The sequence below is a fragment of the Heterodontus francisci genome, chromosome 1, assembly GCF_036365525.1.
Source record: "Heterodontus francisci isolate sHetFra1 chromosome 1, sHetFra1.hap1, whole genome shotgun sequence".
NCBI classification, from domain to species: Eukaryota; Metazoa; Chordata; class Chondrichthyes; order Heterodontiformes; family Heterodontidae; genus Heterodontus; species Heterodontus francisci.
Genome location: NC_090371.1, coordinates 214717998 through 214743764, shown reverse-complemented (window position 1 = coordinate 214743764; position 25767 = coordinate 214717998). Strand labels below are relative to the sequence as shown.

Below are 25767 nucleotides of genomic sequence, written 5' to 3'. Positions count from 1 at the left end.
TTACATAACGCAAGCCTTTAAACTTATGTTTTTAAATAACCTAGCTGCTCAGACAAGACTTGGAGCAGGGGTGTCCAACCTTTTCGCGTGGGGACCACATTACAATTTTTGTTTTACATAGGGGGCCAGTGAGACAATTTTGGAAAGATAAAGACATTAAAATATTATCTTACTATTAATCAAAACTACAACAAATGTGCATTTTTGTGAAAAAGCTTTAAATGAGAAGACTAATTTAATGACTTACTTTCTTAACACTATGTTGGACATTGATTTAGTGAGATACCTGGCATTTTTTTTTTGTTTGCTTGCACAAGTAGTCAATTTCTGCCCGCACACTTCTTATAACAATGCAGAGTACTCCGGATAGATGTCCATTTGTCACGAATGATCTTGATCGCACTCTCTCACTCCTCTCTCTCTGTCTGTCTGTCTCTCCCCCTCCCTTTCTGTGTTCCCCCTCTCTGTGTTGTCCTTTCTCTCTGTCCCCCTGTCTCTGTGTACCCCTTTTTCTCTGTCCACTCTCTATCTCTCTCTGTCCACCACTGTCTCTCTCTGTCCCCTTCACTCTCTCTCTGTCCCCCATCTTTCTTTGTGCCCTCTCTCTCTGTCCCCTGCTGTCTCCCTCTCTCTCTCTTTGTCCCCCCTCTCTCCCTGTCCCCCTCTATCTCTTTGTCCCCCCCTCCCTGTCCCCCTCTATCTCTCTGTCCCCCTCTCTCTCTCCTTGTCCCCCTCTATCTCTCTCTGCCCCCACCCCCACTCTCTCTCTCTCTACGTCCAACTGCTCTCTTTCTCTCTCTCTCTACCCTCTCTCTCTCTCTCTGTCCCCTCATCTCTGTCTCTAGTTCCACTCACCCCACCGCCCCCCCCCCCCCCCCCACCCCTGTTCCTCCGCTCTCTCTGAGAGCAGCTTTGCGGTTGGTCAGATTTTTAAAAAAATCACAATGGTCAGTTTCACAGCAGACAGGTGTTGAGAGCAGGAACAGGACTTCCGAACTTCGGACAGCTTCATGGTTTTCTGGTGCGTTTTTAATAAAATAATTGGAGCCCGCCGGTCTGCTCGGAAAGAAGAAACCATGACAGATTTCCAAAATCCCAATGTTTGAAATACACCATTTGGTGGAAATTTCTCATCCCTGAAATTACCAGTCATGGACCTCAAATTTGTTTTTACCACAGACACTGATGTCCGTGTCGTTGCCGACTCCAACTCCAACCCTGCCTCAGCTCATCTGCTGCTGAAACCCTCAGCCATGTCTTTGTAACCTCTAGACTTGACTATTCGCTCCTGGCCAGCCTCCCATCTTTCAAATGACATAAACTTGTGCTCATTCAAAACTCTGCTGCCTGTATCTTAACTCACACTAAGTCTCGTTCACCCATTACCCCTGTACTTGCTGACCTACCCTAGTTCCTAGTCTGAAAATGCCTCAATTCTAAAATTCTCATCCTTGTTTACAAATCTCTCCATGCCCCTCTGTATCTCTGTAACCTCCTCCTGTCCTATAACCTTCTGAGATCTTCAGGATAGAGAGGGGAATAAAAAAGGAGGGGGTATAGTATTATTGGATAAGGGATCAATAACAGCTGTGAGGAGGGATGATATGCTAAATGAATCATCAAACAAGGCCATATGGGTGGAGATTAGAAATAAAAAGGGGGCGGCCACTAGGAGTGTACTTTTGACCCCCAAATAGTGAGAGGGAGATAGAGGAACAAATATGGAGGCAGATGTCTGAGTGTAAAAACGATAGGGCAATAATAGTTGGGGATTTCAACTACCCTAATATCAACTGCATTCAAGAGAACTTTTTTAGCCAGCACATAACAAGCCCAACGAGCGGGGGTGCAATCCTAGATTTAGACTTCGGTAATGAAGCTGGGCAACTAGATGAAGTAGCAGTGGGTGACCATTTTGGAGATAGCGACCATAATACAGTTAGTTTTAGCATAATCATGGAAAAAGACAAAGATAAAACATGAGTTAAAGTTCTAAATTTAGGGAAGGCAAATTTTATGAAACTGAGAGGTGATCTGGTGAAAGTGGACTGGATACTGCTACTTGAAGGAAAATCAGTGGCAAACCAGTGGGAGGCATTCAAAAGTGAGATTCTACAGGTACCGTGTAGGCATGTATCCACAAAGATAAAGGTCGTATGACCAAATCTAGAGCCCCAGGTTATCTAGAGGCTTACAGGGTAAGTTGAAGCAGAAAAAGAAAGCCTACGATGATCACAAAAAACTTAATACTTTAGGAAGTCTAGAGGAGTATAGAAAGTGCGGGGTGAAGTAATAAAGGAAACCAGAAAAGCAAAGAGAGTACATGAAAAGCTATTGGCAGGTAAAATCAAGGAAAACCCAAAGATGTTTTATCAGTACATTAAGAGCCACAGGATAACTAAGGAAAGGATAGGGCCTATCAGAGATGTACAAGGGTACTTACACGTGGATGCTGAAGATGTGGGCAGGATTCTTAATGAGTTTTTTGCCTCAGTCTTCATAAAGGAGAAGGATGATGCAGACATTGTAGTAAAAGAGGAGGAGTGTTAAATGATTAGCATAATGAGAGAGGAAGCACTGGAGGGTCTGACATCCTTGAAACTGGATAAATCGCCAGGGCCAGATGGATTGCATCCCAGGTTGTTAAAGGAAGCCAGGGAGGAAATTGCAGATGTGGTGAGGATCATCTTCAAATCCTCACTGGATATGGGCAAGGTGCCAGATGATTGGAGGTCTGCGAACACTATACATTGTTTAAAAAGGGTGCGAGTTATAGGCCAAATAATTATAGGCCGGTCAGTCTGACCTCGGTGGTGGGTAAATTTTGAGAATCAATTCTGAGGGACAGGATAAACTGCCACTTAGAAAGGCACAGATTAATCAGGGATAGTCAGCATGGATTTGTTAAAGGAAGATCATGTCTTACTAACTTAATTGAATTCTTTGAGGAAGTGACAAGGAGGATTGATGAGGGTAGTGCAGTGGATGTGGTCTACATGGATTTTAGTAAGGCATTTGACAAGGTCCCATATGGCAGACTGGTCAGTAAAATGAAAGCCCATGGGATAAAGAGGAAGGTGGCAGGTTGGATCCAAAATTGGCTCAGTGACAGGAAACAAAGAGTAGTAGTCGACGGATGTTTTTGCGAATGGAAAGCAGTTTCCAGTAGTATTCCACAGGGCTCAGTGTTGGGTCCCTTGCTGTTTGTGGTACATATTAATGATTTATACTTAAATGTGGGAGGCATAATTGGGAAATTTGCTGACGACACAAAAATTGGTCGCATAGTCGATAGTGAAGAGGATAGCTGTAGTCTCCAGAATGCTATCAATGGTTTGGTTGAGTGGGTGGAAAAGTGGCAAATGGAATTCAATCCAGAGAAGTGTGAAGTAATACACTTGGAGATGGCAAATAAAGTGAGGGAATACACAATGGGAGGATATTGAGAGGGGTAGAAGAAGTGAGAGACCTTGGACTGCATGTCCACAGGTCCCTGAATATGCAGGACAGGTAGATAAAGTGGTAAAGAAGGCATATGGAATGCTTTCCTTTATTGGCCAAGGTATAGAATACAAAAGCAGAGATGTAATGCTGGAACTGTATAAATGCTGGTTAGGCCACAGCTGGAGTATTGCGTACAGTTGTGGTCACCACATTACAGGAAGGACATAATTGCTCTGGAGACAGTACAGAGGATATTTACAAAAATGTTGCCAGGGCTTGAAAGTTGCAGCTATGAAGAAAGATGGGAAAGGCTAGGGTTGTTTTCCTTAGAACAGAAGAGTCTGAGGGATGACTTAATTATGAGCGGCCTATACAGAGTAAACAGGAAGGACCTGTTTCCACTACTGGAGAGGTCAATTACCAGGAGGCACAGATTTAAGGTGATTAGTAGAAGGATTAGAGGGGATATGAGGAAAAACCTTTTCACCCAGAGGGTGGTGGGTGTCTGGAATTCACTGCCAGTAATGGTGGTGGAGGCAGAAACTTTCAATTCTTTTGAAAAGGAACCTGGACATGCACCTGAAGTGCTGTAACCTGCAAGGCTATGGACTGGGTGCTGGAAGGTGGAATTAGATTGGGCGGCTAGTTTTTTCAGCCGGCACGGACACGATGGGCTGAAGGGCCTCCTTTTGTGCTGTAATTTTTCTATTGTTCTATCATTCTATCTCTCCACTTTTCCAATTCTTGCCTCTTGCACATCCCTAATTTTATGCCCTCCACCATTGGTGGCTGTACTTTCAGCTGCTTAGGCCACATGGTCTGGAATGCCCTCCCTAAACCTCTCTACCTGTCTCTCCTCCTTTCAGGTGCTCCTTAAAACCTACCTCTTTGATCAAGCTTTTGGTCACCTGTCCTGATATGTCCTTCTGTGGCTCGGTGTCAAAAATGTTTTTATTGACAATACTCTTGTAAAGCATATTGAAATGTTTTGCTATATTATAGGCGCTATATAAATGAAAAATCCAGACCATGTGCACAAAAGTCTAAATTTAATATTTGAAAATGGCAACAAGCGTCGCATGATTAAGCCTCCAGAAATAGGAGCAAAAGCATCCCTTTCAGCCCCTCAGTTAGATCATGGCTGATTTGTACCTTAACTCCATTTATCCCCTGCTTATTCAAATTTCTTGATACCCTTGGCAACAATTATCTTTCAAACTCAAGTTTTGAAATTTTCAATTGACCCAGCTTTTTGGAGGACAAGTTGGTTTCCACTATCCTTTGTGTGAGGAAGTGCTTTCTGATTTCAAAAAGGGGACCTACGCATGGAGGCAGAGGGTCTGCCTGAGATACTAAATGAATACTTTGCATTTGTCATTACCAAGGAAGAAGATGCTGCCAAAGTCATAGTGAATTAGGAGGTACTTGAGATACTGAATAGACTAAAAATTGGTAAAGAGCAAGTCTTAGAAAGGGTGGCTGTACTTGAAGTTGAGAAGTCAGCAGGACGGGATGGGTGCATCCTAGGATGCTGAGGGATCTAAGGGTGGAAATTGTGGAGGCACTGGCCATAATCTTCCAATCCTCCTTAGATATGGGGGTGGTGCCAGAGGATTGGAGAACTGCAAATGTTACACCCTGGTTCAAAAAAGGTTGTAAGGATGAACCCAACAACTCCAGGCCAGTCAGTTTAACCTCAGTGTGGTGGAGGTAGATTCTATCATGGCTTTCAAAAGGGAATTGGATAAGTACCTGAACAGAAAATAATTTATAAGACTACAGGGAAAGGGTAGGGGAGGGGAACTAGCTAAATTGCTCTTGCAGAGAGTCCACACGGACAGGCCACCTTCTGTGTTGTAATCATTCAATGATTTCACTCATAAATGACCCAATTCTTGCCCAAGATTTCTTCACTAGAGGAAATAACTTGTATCCAACCAGAGTTGGCAACCCTCGATGGAGTGTTGCCATGATTTTCCCTCACTTTGGGGTGGGTTGGTTGCATTGACATTGGTTTGGGTTGGGTACATGGTTGCCCTGATTTCTGCTTAGTGTTGAATAGGGTGTGAAGCATTGCCATGAACTAAGCTCAGTAGGTTTTACCAGACTGCTCGGTTGTTGGGTGAAGGCATGTTATACACTTAATAACAAGGGGAACCTGTTGTGATCCATATTTTTAATTCAGGTTGGGAGGGGGGTGGTGGGGGGAAGGGATTGCCACAATTTCTGATCACAGTTGTGGGGCAGGGGTTTGAGACCAGAGCCTGCAGTTCGCATGCGCACAATTTCGCCTCCCCAAAGGTTCTGAATTTATTATATCCACGTGGGTGGATGACCAGGATTTCTTCTCTGCAGGGAGCGTCCTGTGTTCTGCTTTATGAGGGAGGGAATAGTTCAAGGGCTACTTTTCAGTATTTCCTCATGGGCAGCCATAAAGGTGGGGCTAAAGTGTGGCGAGTCGAAGAGACTTAGCAGTTGGCAGGAAAAAAGACAGAAGAGCAAGGGGAGAGCCAACTGTGTAACAGCCCCGACAACCAATTTTTTCTGCAGCACCTGTGGAAGAGTCTGTCACTCTAGTATTGGCCTTTATAGCCACTCCAGGCGCTGCTCCACAAACCACTGACCATCTCCAGGCGCTTACCCATTGTCTCCCGAGACAAGGAGGCCAAAGAAAAAGAAGGGTGACCAGGATTTCTTCTCTGCAGGGAGCGTCCTGTACTCTGCTTTATGGGGGAGGGAATAGTTCAAGGGCTACTTTTCAGTGCTTCCTCATTGTACATTGGCATTTGTTTTCCGTTTAAAAAAAAGCAAGCAAGGCAACAATACAATTTGCATGCAGAATTCTTTTAGCTCCACGTTGAATTGTGACGCCAGCTTCAGTCCAGTCAGCAACAGATTCTTAACCCAGAATTCATGTCCTGAAATGCAAACCGTTCACCAGTGTGGATTATTGCCAGAGACTCCACAAGTCGTTTTACACTATTAGCCATTCACTTTCTCAATTTCAGGAAGACTGCATTTACAATTCTTTAAAAAGGAGTACATGTGGATTATTTATGGTAGCAATTGGGAGTGTCCCTGACAACAGTCTTCCTGCCCAGATGCAAATTGAGGCCCTTAAGTGGCCTATTAAAAGCTAATTAAGGGTCTCTTCCAGCTGCTGCTGGGATCTTACCAGGGAGAGGGAGAAAGGAAGATAATGGGTAGGGAAAGGTTAGAGGGAAGGATGAAGAGATTAGAGTAAGGTAAAGGGGAGGAAGAGGATGCAGCAGGGGAAACAGGATGCCTTAATGTTACGCCTGCAGTGACATCAATAGATGTATATATTTTAAAATGTTGGGTCTGCTTACCATTTTCAATATATTAAATCTGGTTATGCAACTGTTCAAAAGACTTGAGCTTAAGGAAAAGGAAAGCGAGAGAGAAAGGGAATACCGAATTGGAAAGCTGGAACTTAGTCAAAAGAGTGGACTTGACTTCAGTGAAAATTCCAGTGGGGAAAGATCTGTCTCCAGCTCAGGACCAGTGGAGAGCTGTTTAAAATTGTATAAGCCCTCCTGAAATTTGAGGAAAGGGACATAGAGGCATTTTTCATTTCTTTTGAAAAGATAGCCAAACAGATGAAGTGGCCAAAGGAAAGCTGTCTGCTGCTTATGCAAAGCAGGTTGATGGGCAGAGCTCATGAGGTTTATGCCATGCTTTCTGAGGAGCCTTCTGCAGATTGAGATGGCAAAAACAGCTATTCTTGCTGCGTATGAGTTAGTCTCTGAAGTGTATCGGCAGATATTTTGGAACCTCCAGAGATTGTCTGGGCAGACTTATATTTGAGAGGGGAAAGCAAATTAATTTTGATTGTTGGATACGGACACAAAAGATGGAGGCCACGTATGAGAACCGTCGGGAACTAATTCTCCTGGAAGAATTTAAAAATTCACTCCCTCCATTAGTAAGAACCAATGTAGAGAACCAGAAGGTTTCAACAGCCAGACAGACAGTGGAAATTGCAGATGATTACAAGCTTGTTTACAAGCTCAAGCCCTGTGTCTGTCACCCCCACAAGCCCGAGAAGAGTAGAAGATGGGAGGGTGAAAGGAAGGCAAGTAGCCAGGGACAAGAAGGGACAGCTGGGAACACCACGGGATCTCCTCCTCAGGCTAGGAAGAAAGATGCTGACTGAGAGAGTGAAGTCTGAAAGCCTAAGTGTTATCATTGTCACATGCTTGAAGTTGCAGGGTAAACCCAGGGTCCTTATTGGGTACACAAAGCCAATGCAGAGAAAGGGCACTGACCAAGAGCACGACAGATTGAGCTGTAGCTCTGACTGCAGCTGTAAGGCTAAATACAAAAACCAATGTGAGTGCAGAGGTTGTGAATAAGATACCTGAGAGTTATAGGGAATTCTTGTCGAAAGGAAAAGTTACTCCTTATCCCTCAAGTGAGACAGGCAAACCTATAGTTATACTTAGGGATACAAGAGCCACCCAAATTCTTTTGCTGGGGAAATGCATAACATTTCCACCAGAGAGCGCACTGAATACTAAAGTTTTAATGAATGATATTAGCGAGGAGTATATGCCTGTATCTTTGTATCGGGTGCACCTAGACTGTGGAGGCTGGAATGGTAACTGTAGGAGTTGTCCATACTTTGCCAGTAGATGGAGTTGACCTAATCCTGGGGAATGATTTGGCTGGAACGAAGATAGTAGGCTTCTCCAGTAGTCACAGAAAAAGCAAGTGAAATTAAAGTGACAGAATAGTTTCAGGAAAAGGTTCCAGGAATTTTTCCTTCATGTGTAGTAACCTGACCAATGGCTAAACAAGTTCCATTGTCGGAAGTAAAATAGTCGAATATCTGAAACTTAAGTTGGGGATTTGGATAATCCGAAGGAAATGTTTAATAAGTCTCTGATCAAGTCTCAGCAAGCTGATCCAAATTAAATAAAGTGGCACAATCAATTCTAACAGAGGCTGAGGCAAAAGGAGTTTCAGAGGCTATTACATTAAAGATGGGATTCTGATCGGAAAGTGAGTCCTCCTCACAGACCTGCGGATGAAGAATGGATGGCAGTTCATCAGATAGTGGTACCGCCAAAGTATCGCTGGGAACTATTAAGGATTGCGCAAGAAATTTCTATAGCGGGACATGTGGGGATCCGGAAGACGAAATCACGAATAAATCAACATTTTTACTGGCCAGGTCTTTCCAGGGATATGGTGCAGTTTTGTAAAGTGTGCCATACGTGCCAGATTGTGTAAAAACCATAACCTGCCATAAAACTGGCACCTCTAATTCCCATACCAGTTATTGGGGAACCATTTAATATGATGTTAGTAGACTGTGTAGGACCCTTACCAAAAACAAAAGCAGGGCACCAATATACTCACAATCATGGATATGGCAACTTGGTTCCCAGAGGCTATTCCCTTGAGAACAATTTCTGCTAAAGTAGTGGTAGAGAGGTTAACCCAATTCCTCACTATATATCAATTACTGATTGAGGTTCAGTTGGATCAAGGTTTCAAATTTATGTCTAAAATTTTTCAGGAGGTTATGGGTAATTTGGGTATAACACAGTTAAAGTCTTCAGCCTACCACCCACAGACACAAGAAGCTTTAGAAAGGTACCCTGGGACCCTCAAAACGATGATCAGGGCATACTGTCATGAATATCCCCATGATTGGGATAAAGGACTAGAATTTCTTTTGTTTTCCACTTGTCATGACTGAGGCGGGAGGAGCACACTGTTAATTCAGTCCCACTTCACAGGTCACAACATATTTTAAATTTTCCCACTTATCGATACGATCAATCATATACTCAATTTTTCCCAGAATAGAACACACTAACCAGGTTTCTTTACTGAACAACAAAATTATCAGTTTATTATAAAACAAGTCTTACCTACTCATGAAGTTAAACAAACACACAGATCGAAATTTTAAAATTCCAACATCAAATTTTAAAGTCCCCCTTTTTTTAAACCTTAGCATCACACACTCAAGCACACACCGGTGAACTGAAAGTTAATAAAAAGGGATTTTTGGATCAGAGCTCTGTTACAGACAAAAAAAAATTTTGGGGCCAAATTACTTGCTCGTGAAGGAAACACAGATGAGATATGTTGTTCCAAACTGCATCCAGTCTAACTTCCAAATACATGTAGACAGGTCACTAGAAAATTCCAAAACAGCTCTTTTCAGGCGACATTGAGAATTATTTTTAGCAGGCTTTCTTCAACTACAGGAAACAAGATGAATCAACACAATGGACTTCACAGGATCCTTCAGAGATATTGTGAAGTCATCTTTCTTGACTACTTCTTCAGCCTAGACTTTATCTCCTTCCAGAAGGTAAAATACACACACACACGCTGACTCACAACCAGAAAGCTTGCCATTTTCTGCCCATCCCAGGTGCTCTGCTACTACTGGGCTTGTCCAATCAAAGGAGCGCTTGTGACTTTTCTGCCCGTGTTACCAGGGTTTCCGTTCCAAGCCTAACCCAAGCCATGTGACAACCAGCAACACTGTTGCCAATCTGGCTTCCTTGGTGCCCTCTTGGTGGCTCTCTCTTTTTTTTTTAGAAAGACCTGGTCCAACATTTATTTAGCTTAACTATAAATTCCTTTTAAAAAATATTTTTGACAATAAACAGAATCTCTTTCATAACACCTCCACCCTTGGAGGAATGAAATGCCATTTTTAAATGCATTTCATTACAAAGTGTGGGAAAATAGAAAACACATTTTCACATTCATATTCCTTCAATCTTTTCTTGCAGTCAATAAAATTCTGCTCTGTGCTCTCTTTTAATTCAAGTAACTTGAACAAAGTTAGATTCTCTATAAAGCATCTGCAATAACATTATTTTTACCTGCAATGTGGATAACCTTTAAGTGATAAGGTTGTAACAGTAAACTCCATCAGAATAGTCTGGCATTCTGATTTAAAAAATTTTCTACAAAGACTATCACCAAATCAGTTGACTGCAACCTTCCAAACAGAACCCCCCAGTTGTTCCAAGTGAGGAATTGGGTAGGAGTCTATCTTCGTTATTGCATTAACTTTTCTGTAGTCTATGCAAAGTCTGGTCGAACCACCATTGCTACTGGCAAACCTAGCTGCTTTGACTGGGTTCTATTAGGTGGTTCTCCAGCATGTATTGGATTTTTGCTTTTACCTGGGCCTGTTCCTCTGGATTAAGTAGCAAGGATGTTGTTTTATAAGAATGGATTCCCCTATATCCACATTATGTGTGGTTAAGGTTGTACATCCTGGTTTATCTCTATAGACTCTTTTAAATGCTGTGACCAGCCTTGTTAGGTCTTCTCATTGGTTAGCATCTAATATGAAAGCATAGGCTGGAATTTTACGGTGGATGGATGGGAGCCGAACTCCAACGTGAAAGTCAGTGGCGAACCCACTTCTGCCTCACCTGGGGATCCGTTCCGTATTTTACGGGTCCCCAGGCTGTCATTGTCCCAAGGCGGGACTTGCACCCACTTGTGGGAGGAGGTCCTGCCTCAGTGGGCTGCAGACCAATCAGCGGGCCAGCAGCGCCACTGGGAGCGGTGGCCAATGCTGGGACTGCAGGCCAGCCGATGCCATGGATCGAGGAGGGAAGGTAAGTGGGGCATGCCTCACCAGGAGGATTGGTCCTTCCCTGGTGAGGCTGGAGTGGTCGTTTCGGGGGAGGAGGGTGTCTTGGGTCCCGGGGGTGGGTTGGGAGGTGGGGGCGGCCCTCAATCGGGTACCCTGTGCTCGACTGCCATGCCGCCCGCCCCCCGCAGGGCGCGGAAAGGCCGGCAGCTATCGCTGGACGGCCTTTCACGTCCCCAGCACACCCGCTTGCTACAGGTAAAATATCCGTGGAGGTGGGCGAGGGCCCTTAAGTGGCCACTTAAGGGTCTTGATTGGCCTCGGGTGGGCAGGTCATTTCTCACCCCACCCTTCCCCCACCTGACAGCCGAAAACTGTCTGGAGGCGCCTGCCGCTCAATTTTATGGTGGTTTTCCCACACCACCATCCGACCCACTGGGCGGCGTAAAATTCCGGCCATAGTGTTCAATCTCTCGTAGCAATTCAGTATTAGGTAACTGAATAGTAGGAGGTTAAATTTGAGAATTGTCTAGGCCTCCTTCTGCCTCATCCTCACTATCCCTTTCATCCTTCACTGTCCCTACTACCTGACATACCTGTGCTTGCTTATCCTCCTCCCGATGATAATATTGTTTTCACATATTGATATGACACAGCTGATTATTTTTCCGGCAATCTGGGGTGTCACTCAAATAATTTACTTCACCAATTTTCTTGACCACTTTATATGGACCACTGAAGCGTGAATGGTTCACCCTGTACAGGCATCAATACCAATACTTCATCCTCTGGCCAAAATGTTTGGGTCTTAGCATGCTTGTCTGCCCATTTTTTCATGGTTGTTTGGGATGCTTTAAGGTGTTCCTGATCCACTTTGCAAGCTCTTGTAAGCTGTTCCTGGAACACAGACACATAATCTAGCACAGAGGATTCATCACTCTGTTCCAAAAATCTTTAATAATTTTTAGAGGACCTCTTAGCTCATGTCCATAAACTAATTCAAAAGGACTAAAACCTGCAGATTCATTAGGTGAATCCCTAGTGGCAAACGAGAAATTCTAGCCCTTTATCCCAATCATGGGGATATTCATGATAGTGTGCCCTGATCATCGTTTTGAGGGTCTAATACCACCTTTCTAAAGCCCCTTGTGTCTGTGGGTGGTATTTTAACTGTGTAATACCTAAGTTACCCATAACTTCCTGAAAATTTTTTGACATAACATTGGAGCCTTGATCCGACTGAATCTCAATCGGTAATCAATCTCTAGTGAAGAACTGGGTTAACTTCTCTACCACTACCCTAGCAGAAATTGTTCTCAAGGGAATGGCCTTTTGGAACCGAGTAGCCATATCCATGATAGTAAGTATATATTGGTATCCTGCTTTTGTTTTTGTTAGAGGTCCTACACAGTCTACCAACACCCCACTAAATGGTTCACCAATAACTGGTATGGGAATTAGAGGTGTCAGCTTTATGCTCGGTTGTGGTTTTCCCACAATCTGGCATGTATAGCACGTTTTACAAAACTTCACCACGTATTTGGAAAGACCTGGCCAATAAAAATGTTGACTTATACGTAATTTTGTCTTCCGGATCCCTACAGTTCCCGCTAAATAAATCTCATGTGCTAACCTTAATAGTTCCTGGTGATACTTTGGCATTACCACTATCTGACGAACAACCATCCAGTCTTTGGCCGGACATCTGTGAGGACGTCTCCACTGTTTCATCAGAATCCCATTTTCAATATAATAGTTTTCTGGAACTCCTTTTGCCTCAGCTTCTCTTAGAGCTGATTGTGCCACCTTCTTCAGCTTTCTCAGCCATGATCAGAGAAGACTCATTAAACATTTATTTTGGATTATCCAAATACCAAAGAAAGTTTCAGATATTTTACCTCCAACAATGGAACTTGTTTAGCCATTGCTCAGATTACTACACAAGAAGGAAAAATTCCTAGAACCTTTTCCTGTAACTGTTGTCTCTCTTTACCTTGACTTGGTTTTTCCGTAACTACTGGGGAAGCTACTACTTTCGCTCTGGCCAAATCATTCCCAGGAGTAGGTAAACTCAGTCTTCTGGCAAGCTATGGCCAACTCCTACAGTTACCATTCCAGACAGAGGTCACACTCTAGGTGCACACAAAACAAAGGTACTCCCTGCCAATACCATTCACTAAAACTTTAACATTCAGTGCACTCTCTGGTGTAAATGTTATGCCTTTCCCCAGCAAAAGAGTTTGGGTGGCTCTTGTATCCCTAAGTATAATTGTTCTCAAGGGAGTCTGCCGCACTTGAGGGATAAGGAATTACTCTTCCTTTCAACAAGAATTCTCTATAAATCTCAGGTTTCGTATTCACAACCCATGCACTAACACTGGTTTTTGTATTTGGCCTTACAGCTGCAGTTAGAGCTGCAGCTTGATCTGCTGTATGCTCAGCCAGTGCCCCTTTCTCTGCATTGGCTTTGTGCACCCCAATAAGTCCGATGAGATTTCCCCGCCATTTCCAGCTTTCTGCACGGAGATGTCCCACCTTGTGACAATGGTCACATTTAGGCTTGCGGACCTTACTTCCATCCTCAGTATCTTCCTTTCTGGCCTGAAAAGGAGATCCCAGGGTGTTCCCAGCTGTCCCTTCTTGTCCCCGGCTATTTGCCTTCCTTTCACCCTCCCACCTTCTATCCTTCTCAGGTTTGTGGAGGTGACAGACAAAGGATTTGGGCTGATACACAAGCTTATAATCTTCAGCAATTTCTGCTGCCTGTCTGGCTGTTGAAACCTTCCGGCTCTCTACATGGGTTCTTACTAACGGAGGGAGTGAATTTTTAAGTTTTTCCAGGAGAATTTGTTCTCTTAGGTTCTCATACATCTTTAGTGCCCATATCCAATGATCAAAGTTAATTTGTTTTACCCTGTCAAATTCCATATAAGTCTGCCCAGACAATCTATGGAGGTTCCAAAATTTCTGTCCGCAAGCTTCAGTGACTAACTCATACACAGCAAGAATAGCCTTTTTTGCTGTCTCATAATCTGCAGAAGGCTTCTCAGAAAGCATGGCATAAACCTCATGAGCTCTGCCCATCAACCTGCTTTGCATAAGCAATATCCAGTTTTCCTTTGGCCACTTCATTTGTTTGGCTATCTTTTGAAAAGAAATGAAAAATGCCTCCACACCCCTTTCCTAAAATTTCAGGAGGGCTTGTATAAATTGAAACAGCTATCCACTGGTCCTGAGCTGGAGACAGATCTTTCCCCACTGGAATTTTCATTGAAGTCAAGTCTACTCTTTTGACTAAGTTCCAGCTTTCCAATCTGGTATTCCCTTTCTCGTTCTCTCTCGCTTTTCTTTTCCTCAAGCTCAAGTCTTTTTCATTGTCAATTCTGTTACAAGCTCAGGATTTTTCAATTCTGTTTCTTTTTTTTTTGTCCAGTTCAAGCTGCTTCATCTGTAACCGAATTTTTGCTAAATTCAATTGCACTTCCCCCTCAGTTTGCTTTCTTCTTCTTCTTCCAATTTCAAATGGTGTGCTATTACTTCAATTATGTCTACTTTCTTAGCACCTGATTTTAACTCTAACGCCAAATCCTTTAGTTTAACCTCAGTTAAGTATCTCAGATCACTCAGGGAGACATTCTCCTTCCCTAGAAAAGTCGCAGAAATTGTTAGAGCTTCTGGCGGTGTAAACTTTACTCAATTATACAACAAACCTGGTTTCTTTTCCAATTATTATTACCCCACTTTCAATTATACGTCATCAGTGTTGGGTTGATCCCAGAAAGAGCCTCCAATTAAATAGGTTCCAACTGAGGTGGGAGGAGTGCACTGTTAATTCAGTCCCACTTCTCCACAGGTCACAACATATTTTAAATTTTCCCACCTATGGATATGATCAATCATATACTCAATTATTCCCAGAACAGAACACACTAACCAGGTTTCTTTACTGAACAAAGTTATCAGTTTATTATAAAACAAGTTTTAACTACTCATGAAGTAAAACATGAACACACAGATCAAAGTTTTAAAGTTCCAACGTTAAATTTTAAAGTCCCCCTTTTTAACCTTAGCATCGCACACTCAAGCACACACACTTATGTGTATATTGGTGAACCGAAAGCTAATAAAAAAGGATTTTTGGATCAGAGCTCTGTTATAGACAAAAAAAATTGGGCAGATTACTTGCTTGTTTTTGAAAGAAACAGCAGATGAGATATGTTGTTCCAAACTGGCATACAGTCTAACTTCCAAGTACATGTAGACAGGTCACTAGACTCTTCCAGAACAGTTCTTTTCAGGCGATGTTGAGAATTATTTTTAGCAGGCTTTCTTCAACTACAGGAAACAAGATGAATCCACACAGTGGACTTCACAGGATCCTTCAGAGATATTGGAAAATGAAACTGGGTTGTGGTGTTCCCTGCTTTCTTGACTTCTTCCTTTGACTAGACTTTATCTCCTTCCAGAAGGTAAAATACAAACATACACTGACTTACAACCAGAAAGCTTGTCAGTTTTCTGCCCATCCCAGATGCTCTGCTACTACTGGGCTTGTCCAATCAAAGGAGCGATTGTCACTTCCCTCCCCCTGTTACCAGGGTTTCTGCTCCAAGCCTAACCTGAGCCATGTGACAACCAGCAACACTGTTGTCAATCCAGCTTCCTCAGTGTCTTCTTGATGGCTTTCTCCCTCTCTTTTTTAAAAAAAAAACCTGGTCCAACATTTATTTAGCTTAACTATAAATTCCTTTTAAAAAATACTTTTTTTTAAACAAAAAACAGAATCACTTTCTTAACACACTAATTCATCTAATGAGTCTACAGGTTTTAGTTTTGAATTAGTTCACGAACATGAGATAAGAGGTCCTCTGAAACTAATTAAAGGAAGGTTTTTAGAACAGAGGGATGAACCCTCTGTGCTGGATTATGTATCTATGTTCTGGGAACGGCTCACAAGAGCTTGTAAAGTGGCTCAGGAACACCTTAAAGCTTCAAACAACTATGAAGAAATGGACAGGCAAGCACCAGACTAAGACCCAAACATTTCAACCAGGGGATGAGGTGTTGGTATTGATGCCTTTACAGGGTGAATCACTGAAACCACGCTTCAGTGGTCCATATAAAGTGGTCAAGAGAATTGGTAAATTATTTGATTGACAGCCCAGATCACCGGAAAAAGAATCAGCTGTGTCATATTAATATGTGAAAACAATATTATCACTGGGAGGAGGATAAGCAAGCACAGGTACATCAGATAGTAGGAACAGTGAAGGATGAAAGGGATAGTGAGGATGAGGCAGGAGGAGGCCTCGACAATTCCCAAATTGAACCTCCTACTATTCAGTTAGCTAGTACTGAATTGTTAGTGAGATACTTAGATGCAGAACAAGAAGAAGACCTAACAAGGCTACTCACAGTATTTAAAGAAGTCTGTAGGGATAGGCCAGGATGCACAACCTTAGCTACATATGATGTGAATGTAGGGGAATCCTTTCCTATAAAACAGCATCTGGACTTAAGTCCAGAGAAGCAGACCCAGGTAAAAGCAGAAATCCAATACATGTTGGAAAACCACCTAATAGAACCCATTCAAAGCAGCTGGAGTTTGCCAGTGGTATTAGTGCCTAAACCTGGTGGTTCAATTAGACTCTGTATCGACTACAGAAAAGTTAATACAATAACAAAGACAGATTCCTACCCAATTTCTCACTTGGAAGACAGTATTGACAGAGTGGGCAGTGCCATGTTTCTTTCAAAAATTGATTTGTTAAAGGGATACTGGCAAGTTCCTTTAACACCCAAAGCTAAAGAAATATCGGCCTTTGTCACACCAGACGGTCTTTCCCAATGCCGAGTGATGCCATTTTGGGCTAAACAATGCCCCAGCAACCTTTCAGAGACTAATGAACTAAATGGTAGCCAGTGTCCTTAACTGTGTAGTTTACCTTGATGATGTGCTGGTCTACAGTCACACTTGGAAAGACCACTTAGAACAACTGGAAGCTCTGTTTAGAAAATTACAATTGGCTGATTTAGTAATAAACCTTGCCAAAAGTGAATATGCAAAAATGAGAATGACCTACCTCGGGCATATAGTAGGACAAGGATAAGTGTTGCTAAGAACGGCGAAAGTACAAACATTGGTCGAGTTCCCTACCCATAAGCCTATGCTCTATTACATGTGCGTGTTTGAGGTGTTAAGGTAAAAAGGGAATTTTTATATTTTAATCTGTGTTTAGGCTTTATTTTATTACTGGTTAAGACTTAATAAACTGATAACTTTGTTGTTTATTAAAGAAACCTGGTTGGTGTGTTTTATTCTGGGATAAAATTTAGAGTCTATGATTGACCATATTGGTAAGAGGGAAAAATATTAAATATATGTTGTGATCCGTGAAGAAATGAAACTAGAATAAACAGTGCACTCCTCCCGCCTTGGTTGTAACACTACACAAAGATGTGAAATGGGTTTCTCAAAAGGCCAGGCTGTTCCTGTGTTTTTTTAATTTCTAAAATATACTTTATTCATAAAAATCTGTAAAAAATACATTACCAAACAGTTTCAAACAGCACCAAGTCAAAAAATACAAACAGTGCAAGGGTGATCAGTTTCCTTCAATACAATCATGAGTTGCCTGTCATGCCATATACATTTTTACATTTTACAGCAAATGAAAAATTTCCCAATACAGTTCGAGGGGTTTTCCATGGATCCAGCCCCTCAGTTCAGCTTGGTGGGGGGACCTTACACAGTGGTCTTTCCCCATTGAGCCTTTGCTGTGGCTGCCCCAAGCTTTAGTGCGTCCCTCAGCACGTAGTCCTGGACCTTGGAATGTGCCAGTCTGCAACATTCGGTCGTGGACAACTCTTTGCGCTAGAAGACCAGCAAGTTTCGGGCAGACCAAAGGGCGTCTTTCACTGAATTGATAGTCCTCCAGCAGCAGTTGATGTTTATCTCAGTGTGCGTCCCTGGGAACAGCCCGTAAAGCACAGACTCTTGTGTTACAGAATTGCTTGGATGAACCTTGACAAAAACTACTGCATCTCTTGCCACACCTGCTTTGCAAAGACACATTCCAGAGGGAGGTGGGCAACCGTCTCTTCCCCGCCACAGCCACCGCGAGGGCATTGTGCGGAGGTGGTGAGACTTCGGGCATGCAGGGAGGATCTGACTGGGAGGGCTCTTCTCACCACCAGCCAAGCTACATCTTGGTGCTTGTTTGAAAGTTCTGGTGATGAGGCATTGCGCCAAATGACTTTGGCGGTCTGCTCGGGGAACCATCCGACAGGATCCACCATCTCCTTTAGGACATTCCGTGCAGACCACTGCCTGATGGATCAGTGGTCAAAGGTGTTTTCCCGCAGAAACTGCTCCATGAAGGATAGGTGGTACGGCACAGTCCAACTGGATGGAGCGTTCCGCGGCAATGTGACCAGGCCCATCCTTCGCAACACCGGGGACAGATAGAATCTCAGCACGTAGTGACACTTGGAGTTTGCGTACTGGAGGTCTACACACAGCTTGATGCAGCTGCACACGAAGGTGGTCATCAGGATGAGGGCGGCGTTGGGTACATTTCTCCCGCCCTTATCCAGAGGTTTGAACATCGTGTCCCTCCAGACTCGGTCCATTTTGGATCCCCAGATGAAGCGGAAAATGGCTCGGGTGACCGCCACAGCGCAGGAGTGGGGTATGGGCCAGACCTGTGCCAGGTACAGCAACAACGTGAGCGCCTCGCACCTGATGACCAGGTTCTTACCCACAATGGAGAGAGATCGCTGCCCCCACATGCTCAGCTTGTGTTGTACCTTGGCTACTCGCTCCTCCCAGGTTTTGGTGCATGCCCAGGCCCTTCCGAACCAGATCCTCAGCATCTTCAGGTAGTCTGACCTGACGGTGAAGGGGGACAAAGGATCGGTCAGCCCAGTTCCCAAAGAACATGGCCTCGCTCTTGCCGTGGTAAACTTTGGCTCCCGAGGCCAGTTCGAACCAGTCGCAGATGCTCATCAGTCTGCGCACAGACAGCGGATCAGAGCAGAAGACGGTGATGTCATCCATGTATAGGGAGGTTTCAACCTGAGTGCCTCCACTGCCTGGGATTGTCACCCCTCTTATGCTCGCATCCTTCCTAATAAACTCAGCCGAAGGGTTCGATACAGCAAACAAACAAGACCGGGGAGAGAGGACAGCCCTGTCTGACTCCAGATTGGATTGGGAAACTTTCCGATTCCCACCCATTGATTGAGACTGCACTACTGATGTTTGTATAGAGCAGTTTGATCCAATTGCAGATTCCGTCCCCAAACTCCATTTTGGAAAGCACATCCATCATGTAGGTGTGCGATATCCTGTCAAAAGCCTTCTCCTGGTCCAGGCTGATGAGGCAGATGTCCACCCTCCTGTCTCGTACATAGGCGATCATATCCCTGAGTAGCGCGAGACTATCGGAGATCTTCCTGCCGGGTACAGTACAGGTCTGATCGGGGTGGATCACCGACTCCAGAGCAGACTTGACTCAACTGGCTATGACTTTGGACAGAATCCTGTAGTCAACATTAAGCAGTGAGATGGGCTGCCAATTTCTGCCCTCTCCCCCTTCCGCTTGTAGATGGGTGATGATGCCTTTCCTCATGGATTCTGACATGCTGCCGGCCAGGAGCATACTCTCATATACTTCCAGCAGGTCTGGGCCGACCCAGTCCCACAGGGCCGAATACAACTCAACTGGTAAGCCATCACTTCCGGGAGTTTTACTCGTCTCGAAGGACTCGACTGCCTTTGTCAGCTTGTCCAGAGTTAGCGGCTTGTCCCGTCTCTCCCTCATGCTGTCATCTCAGACCTCTGTGATAGATGACAGGAAGGACTAGGAGGCTCTGCTGTCTGTGGGCTTCACGTCATACAGCCCAGCATAAAAGGATTTGCTGATCCTTAGTATGTCGGACTGCGAAGACGTTACCGAGCCATCCTCTTCCTTCAGGCTGCTGATAACAGAGCTCTGTCTGTGTACCTTTTGGAAGAAGTAACGCAAGCACGTCTCATCCTGTTCAATGGAGCGGACTCTGGACCGGAAGATGATCTTGGAGGCCTCCGTGGTGAAGAGCGAGGCCTGCTGGCTCTTGACCTCTTGGAGGTCCTCCTTGACCTCGACCCCCATCGTCTGCAGCCGGAGCAGATTTTGCATCCTTTTCTGGAGTCAGGACTTTTCCCTGTCTCTCTCTCACCCTCTGAACCCCTTTGAGGATAAAGTACCTCTTGATGTTCTCCTTGATTGCTTCCCACCAGTGAACTGGAGACTCAAAGAGGGGTTTCACAGTCCTCCAACTTTTGTAATCCCTTTTGAGTTCCTCAACGTTCTCTGGAGTTAGCAGTGTAGCATTGAGCTTCCACGTCCCTCTGCCAACCCGCTGGTCGTCCTGTAAGTGACAGTCGGCCAGTAAGAGGCAGTGGTCGGAGAAGAATACCGGCTTGACGTCGATGGATCCGACCGTGACAGCACGGGACACAAACAGGAAGTCAATCCTGGAACAGGCAGACCCGTCCGATCTTGACCATGTGTATCTGCGCTGCATTCTGTCTGCAGGTTTGCTGAAGACGTCGTGCAGTTTGGCATCTTTTACTGTTGCTATTAGGAATCTGGACGTAGCGTCCAGTTTGCTGTCATCTCTGCCGGATCGTCCAGCTGCATCATTGATGCAGTTGAAGTCACCGCCTGGGATGACCAGCCTGGACGTCGCCAGCAGCAGTGGAAACTGCTGGAAGATGGTCAGCAGCTCGCTGCATTGAACCGGGGCGTATGCGTTGATCAAGCGGAGTGCAGTGTTGTTGTACATTACATCTGCTACGAGGAGGCGACCGCCCACCACCTCCTTAACTTCGGAGATGGTGAAGTTACCTCCCCGCAGCAGAATACCCAGGCCAGAGGAACGGCAATCAAACCAGATCGATGGCCCGTGGGACCACCATCGCAACCACTGCCTGTAGGTGCTGAGGTGTGGTATTCCACACTCCTGCAGAAACAGTAGGCCGGCTTTGATTTTGGCGAGGTAATCCAAGGTTGAAACACATCGCGTAGTGGATTTAATGCTACACATATTAATGGAAGCAATCCTTATACCCATTTTTTAAAAGTTAGTTGTTGCTTCCCATCTCATTTGTCCTTGCTAGTCCCAGTCCTTCGGGATGTTCCTGCATACCCATAGTATGCGCAAGCTGTTTCACGTTCGTTGTGCTCAGAAACCCCTCCTGGTTTTTCATGCAGCGTTTGTTCCGCTGGGGTGACATCTGCAGGGGAGCTTGTAGGCAGCAAGGATTGGGCTGTCCTCTGCTGTTCCCCTCTGTTCCTCCTTGAAAACATCACTGCTCCCGGCTTCCCAGAGCTGAGGTGCGCCAGACGTGTCTTTGCTCTCGGTGTCCCGGAGCTGGGATGCGCTGGCCGTGTCGCTAGGTGTGGCGCTTTGGGGTTGGGGCACGCTGGGCCCATCACAGCTTCCAGTGCCCAGGAGCTGGGGGGCTTTATCTTCCAGCTCCTTTGAGTTCTGCCGCCTCTTTTGAAGGAGCCGTTGTTCCAACACTTCCTCGTCCAGTGAAGAGGAGCTGCTGTAGTCTGTCTCAGACGGTAGCCTCCTCTTACCACTGGTTTTGGTGGTGGCCTGTTCCACTTTTGGAGGTCTTTTCTTTGTGGTTTTCCTTTGTACCACTTGCCACTGACCAGTTTGTCCATCTGCTGCCTCCTCCTCCATTGATTCGGTCTGTGGAGGAAGGGTTTCTGGGCACAGGGTAGGTGCTGGGTCGCTGGTTTCAACTGCCTCCCCTTTCTTCTCCTTCTCAGGTATACTTTCCTCGCTGGGGAGAAGGTTGCTTGTCTCCTTTCCAGCACCGGACGCCTTCGTCGTACCTTCTCCCGGCCTTTCCTTGGACCTTGCCACCTGAGCATAACTGAGGCAGCGTTTGGGGCAGGTTTTGTAGAGGTGGCCTGCTGCACCGCACCGCACAAGTTGCAACACTTAGTCTGCTTACAGTCCTTGGTCTGATGGCCTTCCTCCTTGCAGTTCTTGCAGACAACCGTGCTGCAGTTAGCTGCCACGTGACCAGATTTACCACAGGTGCGACAAACTCTGGGCTGTCCAGCGTAGACCAAGAAGCCTAGACTCCCCCCGATAACGAAGCTGGAGGGAGGGTGGATAATGGCTCCATTGGCATCGACCTACAAGGTCACCTTGACCTGCCGCTTGCTGGTCCAAATCCCAAAGGGGTCCTCGACATCAGTGCTGCTGCCGGCCACCTTGACGTACCTGGCGAGAAAGGTGAGTACATCCACCACAGGGATATGGGGGTTGTAGAGATGAATCGTCACCACCCGGTCCCGTTGTGCCAGAGCGTGAAGAGCGGCTCCACTTTCAGGATCGACAGTGGCGCCCGGTCCCCTTTCTCCTTGAACGCCTTCAGGAACTTGATGCATCCCGCCACATTCTTGAACGTCACGTCGAAATATCCACTGCTGGGGAAATCCTGCAGGCAGAAGATGTCCGTAGCTTGAAATCCACAGCAATCGATGAGGATTTCCTTGATGAAGAAGGTGCGATCGACTGGTGCATCTCCTTCTTTGTCCTTCACCACCACTCGAACGGTGTTACGCACTCCCTGGCCTGAAGCTCAAAGATTGGTTATAGCCATTTTACTCAAAGCCTACCCAGGATCAAAAGCCACTGATCATGGTTTCTCCTCTGCCAAGTAATTACTGATAAGAACAGATACTACACTCGATCTTAGCCAGAACGCCGAGAAGCGATCTTCCGGTGTTGCTTTTCTCAGAGCAGCTCCACTGAAAACAGGGCTGCAATTCTGGACCAGTCTGAAATAGACCTGTCTAGACTTTCCCTTTAAGGTGCTACAAGTCTCCAGTTAACAGGGTATATTAAACCAGATTTTACTCAACATACTTTTCTACATAAAATGGGGAATTACTTTGAACTAAAATATTACACTTACACTTTTCCTTTAAAGACATTTTTGTATTATCTGAGACTTTAGACTAATACAAATAGTCGAAAAACTGGCATCGAGGTTGAAGACAGAACTTTATTGGGAGGCTTCTTTCTTCTGCTTATAGATGCTATTGACTGAGCAATTTGACTGCAACGCATGGTATTACATCACTTCCTGTGATGACATATTTGCATAAACATATATTCAAATTATTACACTTATTCCATCAAACATAGTACATTGGTTAATATGTTATGATAGTATCACAACATCCCCTTCCCTTAATAGGAAATGCCTATAGCTCAATACTAATATTTACATGGATAGGTATCTCTTGTGGAATGGGAAAATGACAATAAACACTATTTACATAGAGCATTCAACTGTGACATGAACACTTGGAATGCTACTCAAGGTGTTGTCTACGTTTGGAAACATACTGGTCACCAGCTGACTCGACCAGACCTCGTAACAGCTATATGCGGGTGTGATTTCGTATTGTCTGCTCTTTTATCCTGAAGATTATGTTCGGACTGACTGTCCTCAGTTGTTGGTGTGCTCGGTGTGTTGTTTGTTGCCTCTTATTCAGAAAAACGAGCACGCATGCACGTAGGCAATGCTGGTTGGGCGCCCTGCTCGTGGCTAGCAGAAAGACCCTGAAGTGAGACTCATTCCTTCTGAGTATCGCACCAATTTGGTGTCGTCACCACATAAGATCGTGGTTTTTTTGCATCCCTTTGACACTTCTGCTGGAATCCATGTCTGTTCTTGTGAGTGTAGGACCCTCACCTGCTGGCCCACGTAAAGTGGTGGTAATTCAGCAGCTGCATCATGCATGCCTTTTATCCTGTCTTGTCTGAAGTAGCTGCTCTGTGATTGTGGATGACTCTGAGGTGATAGCTTGGTAAAGTGGTTTTCACTGGTGGACTGAACAAAATCTCCACTGGAGTATAACAGGGTTGCGCGAAGATGTAGCAACGCAACCTGGACATCTTATCCAGTTTCTGTGCACTTTTTGATCAGCGATTTTACTGTCCTGACCATGCGCTCAGCCATTCCATTAGAACAAGGATACTGGGGTGATGACACCATATGGTTGGTAGCCCATTTTGCACACATATCCTGAAATGGTTTCCCACTGTATTGTGGACCATTGTCTGATACCACTTCCATCAGAGTACCAAAGATATTGAAGATGGCACCAACAGTGCTGGCCACTGCTGCGCTCGATATGTCCTGAAGTTTTTGAACAATTGGAAATTTGGAGTAATAGTCGGTCATGAGCTTCCTCAGTCCCCGGTAATAGTCAGTCTTCCTTGCCCACGGTGCATAAGTCTGTTGCTAGCTTGGATGGGATGTCATGTGGTTGGAGCTGCTCTTTTTGCTGACTGACTTGGTGCTGCTGACAAACATCATAAGCCCTCACTACCTGGTTGATGTCCTTGCTAATGCGAGGCCAGAACACTGACTCGCAAGCAAGTTATCTCGTCTTCTCTATTTGCATCAGGTGGAGGTGACCAAGTATGGCAGACTGAAATAATGCCGGAATTAGGACTTGGAGGCCTTTGAAAAGTGCTCCATTTGAAACATCCATCTCGTTCTGATATGGCCAATATGTCCTCAGATCTGTGAGGATCTCCTGGATCACCCATTTACAACGATCTTCCATTGGGGTCTGAAGTTGGGGTCTTGAGAAGTCTCTCTCCAGAGCTCCTCTCACTTGTGATGACTAAGGATGCTGTAGCCATCTTCTAGATTTGCACACACTTAGTCAACCTGGAAGTCGAGCGATACGTCTTGTGCCTTTCCAGGGTTAGGCAGTCTGCTTAGAGTGTCCAATAGGACCATCTGACTACAGGGTTTGTATCTGACATCACACTTATATCCTTGAATCTTAATGAGTAATCTCTGGAGTGAGGCAGTGCACTAGTAAGCAGTTTTCTCCAGATTATTTCTAAGTGGGGGGCGGGTTTGTGGTCTGTTTTAACCATGAACGTCTTCCCGAATGTGTGTGGAACCTGGTGATCCCAAAAGACAAGACAAGACATTCGATGTTAGAGTAATTCACCTGCGCAGGCTTTTTGATCCAAACACACCTGGTTTGCTGTCCTGAAGACAACGTGCACCAAGACTTATGATGTATCTACTTCCAGCGTTGTCACTTTCTGTGGATCATAATACTGAAGACATGATTTGGCTGATGGCGCTTATTTCAATGCATTGAAAGCGTATTGGTGGTCGCCCTGCCATCGGAATGGAACAGCTTTCTTCAGCAATTCTCTTACTGGAGATGCCTTCTCCATCTTATCAAGGAGTACGGCGAGCGGGCAGGAAAGTGGAGTTGAATCCCAAGATCAGCCAGGATCATTTTGAATGGCGGAGCAGGCTCGATGGGTCTACTTCGGCTTCTATTTCTTGTGTTCTCAGAGAAACTTGGAATGTACACTGCTAGGAAATTGAACAAACTAGTCATATTTGTAAGTCGCCCTTGTCCTGCAGTGTTGATTGGATGGCTTCAATCTTCCCAGGGTCTGGACAGATACCCGTGTTAGAGTAAATGAAGCCGAAAATATTAATGCAATCTGCCTTAATGGAGCACTTTATACTATTAAACGCTAAGCCTTCATGCCCAACGATCTTCATGAACAAGTGTAGGTTTCTGTCATGCTCTTCTTTCATGCGTCCTATCACGGCGGTTTTGTCTGCAATGTACACACAGCCTGGGACTCGTTCTGTT

General features: G+C 44.9%; 1 pseudogene; it reads right to left on the bottom strand.

Moving 5' to 3' along the window:
• Positions 1–22699: 22699 nt before the first annotated feature.
• On the bottom strand, positions 22700–22834 carry LOC137377864 (U2 spliceosomal RNA; annotated as a pseudogene).
• Positions 22835–25767: the final 2933 nt, after the last annotated feature.